We start from the raw sequence: 3460 nt of genomic DNA, 5'->3' as shown, positions 1-3460 counted from the left end.
ATGTGCCGTAACATGTTACGGCACATTTCGGAAATTTACCAAAATGTGCAATTTACCAAAATGTGCCGTAACAAGGCCCCGGTTGGAGTCCCCAGGCTGCAGTTGTTGCGCCCTAATGCAAGACACTTTAGGAACTTATATCATTGCATATAGTCATAGTCCTTTGGCTGAAGAACTGCAGTGGTTGTTCGCGTAACACACGCAGTCATTGTCTCTAGCGGCAACGCAAAACAAATTTAAAACAAAAGTTTAAAACAAATACAAAAAATAACATCATTTTTTTTTCAAATAAAACGTGAGTTTTCTTTTCGTCACCTTTAGCACTTTATAATTGTCTTCTTCTTTTTTCTCTTCTTCTTCTTGTTCTTGTTCTTGTTCTTCTTCTTCTTTTTGTGGCTTGTTTGGCCCATCAATAGTCCAACGATATTATCAGATTTCAATCTTTGGTAGTCCGACAACGAAGTTAACTGGCACAAAAAGAAAATAGTTATTGCTATTATTATTGTCTCCATTCAGTTAGTCTGCAAAATACTTGACAGAGGGCAATGTGCCCGAAAATTTGTGAAAGCAGAATAATGTTGGTGTACAATTACAGTCACTACTGTAACATTGACTTCGGTTTCATGGAGGTGACGGATGCCTTGATGTCTGACGTCCGAGGCTGGCAGCAGGGCCCAGAAGTTTCAACCCCAGCAAGACTATTCGCCTCCCCTAACCCCCTCCCTCCTAGAACTCTGGTGGTCATCTGTACCTCATGCGCGTTCTTAATTTTTCGGGGATTTTAGGGGATCAGTTGGGGCAAAAAAAAAAAAATCCCGAAAATTCCTTGATATAAGGGGTCTTTTAGCATTTTTCCGCGAAATATTTCTCATCAGGGGTGGTTTTCAAATCTTTCCCAAACAATCCTGCAATAGGATCCCGAAAGTAAAAGGTTAGTTCCAAACGCCGAAAAATATGAAAAAGGGTGCATGTTTTGCTGTCCCCAAAGCATGCCAGACTGGGCTTCTTTTCGCAGGACATTTCGCCACATGCGTTGCACCTACGTCATGTTGCTTGTATTACAGATACGTACACTAGCAGATCAACGACGGTAGGCTCTGGTTTGGCTATGGTTACCGTAGCATTCCATAAACTGTACACATCGCGGTTCCACAAAAGAGGTGTACATGTATTTCCCAGGTATTTCGTGGAGAATGCCGAAATTGACGAAATTGTCATGGCACATTCAGGTCAGTAGTTTGCCCGGTAACTTGTAGCAGCGTATACACCGTGTATCATTTTCGTACGCCAGTAAAACACAGTCCCATACGGCAAGGGACTGTGTTTTACTGGCGTACCAATATGAGTTTTGACATTTGAATTTTGACACGTAGTGTATTAGTTGCATAAGTACAACAACCACTGGGTGATCGTAACTCACAGTATATACGTACCCAGTACAACCCGGCTCACGGCATATGCCATTAAAAAAGATAACAAAAATCCAAATTTTGCTCTAAAATTTCATCTTTTCAGTATATGATACCACCAGCTCAAGTATCTTCCTTCTGAGGAAAACTTCTTTATCATGCTTATGGCATGCCCCCACTACCACCACTACCTCACACATAGGCCTATATCTGCATGGATACTAAATGGTCCACCACTTGCCAAATATGCACGCCTGCATGCATCCGTCAGCTAACAAGGATGAGGTTCTGTAGAGTGGTATGGCAAAACTAATGGGATGGGGGGGGGGGGGGGGGAGAAACATACGGAAGTCTTTCAATTTTCTGAATGATATTGATAACATCAAATTTGCGTTTCGTAGTTTTAACTAAATGAATTAAAATGCATGGAAAAACTGAAATTTTATGATCTACGTATACATCTTTAAACATGGTAGAAGACTTGCTTCTTTTTAAAAGAAATTATTGATGTTTCATTTATAATAATAATACTACTACTAATAATAATAATAATAAATTATTATTATTATAATAATAATGTCTTATTCATCCAGACTAGCCTCTTCAGTGTTGCCACTGCTCTACCAGAGGGCCCAGCCATTATTAATACCCCATGCAGCGTTGCCAGGTACCCTTTTATATACCTGGGTCGAGAGGGACATTGTATGTAAAAAAACATCTTGTCCAAGGACATAAGCACTGGGCGGGATTCGAACTCGGGTCCTCCGATTGGGAGTTGAGAGTCTTATCCACTATGCCACAGCGTCCCCATTATATTATGTCATTATAGGTTCTCTAAGAAATACATATGTAATCATTATACTCATGACTTATTTCAATATTTTTTTTTCTTATCAGACGCATCAATTCTATAGAAATCCCTACCTTGACAATGAGTGAAGGGAAGTGCTGCTGGAAGTACATCTTTTGTAGTATATTCAGCATGAGAACGTCCCTAAATTGTACCTGTCCATGCAGGTGCTGAAATTGTGGACATTTTCACCTCAGCACTCTTCCTTCATTTATGGGGCGATTTCGCTAGCTTCCCTTTCCAAAACACGTGGGAAGGGGCAATTTTGCTGGCGTCCCGTCCAAAACCCTGAAATGGGGGGGGGGGGGGGGGAATCTTGATGGCTTCCCTTCTAAATAGGGATCAAAATTCTAACCCTTTTCCGTACTATCTCTAGGAATCTGGGGCAATCTGTATAATGGTTGACCGCCTGAGTGTGTGTGTGTGTGTGTGTGTGTGTGTGTTGGGGGATATGTTTCACAGACCACGTACAATCAATGATTATCTCAATCATTGGCATCGAGTCCATCAGAACTGCTAGCTAGGGGACAACTATCTCGTTAGTCCTACTCAAAACAATGCCTTTATATAACGTTTGCTTTATTTGTCTTCTTGTTTTCGTTTCTCTTCATCATTGCAAAGAAAATTAACGTAATTAATGAAACTTCCTTAATCAATTTAAAGTTAACGGGAATTATTAGACAAAGTATTGTGTAACTTTCGTTGCCACATTACTTGGACATAATCTATCTTCCAATATTTTTACAAGTAAATGTGAGCATTTTTTGTCTTTCATTTTAGAACAAATCCAAGAAGCAGTATTAAGGGCAGTGAACTGTCGCAATTTCTGGTTTATAATGAATTGTCCCATTCCTGTTACAATTGATGCGAAACCTGAAATATCAGGTTTATGATGGAGTATCGATCATAGCAAGGCTAACTGTCGGCCCCGTCTATCTCGCTATAGTGGGTTTTCCCCATCTTATAGAATTTTGTTTTCCCAGCCATATCATGAGGAAATCTCGGCTGTCCCGAAGACCTCGCTACAAGGGATTTCTTAAATAGAATTTATCATTTCAGAAAGAACATTCTCAGCTGTTAAATAAATCTGCAACTTTTTTGAGAATATTGTGATGACGAATTGCACACTATATTTTACCAATATTCGTACATATATTAATATCATATCTAAATATCATTTATGTGAAGAGTTTAAATCTGA

The sequence above is a fragment of the Diadema antillarum genome, unplaced genomic scaffold (assembly GCF_040938485.1).
Source record: "Diadema antillarum isolate AM-2024a unplaced genomic scaffold, OU_Dant_1.0 seq00000323_RagTag, whole genome shotgun sequence".
NCBI lineage: Eukaryota > Metazoa > Echinodermata > Echinoidea > Diadematoida > Diadematidae > Diadema > Diadema antillarum.
This window is presented reverse-complemented; position numbering follows the sequence as displayed.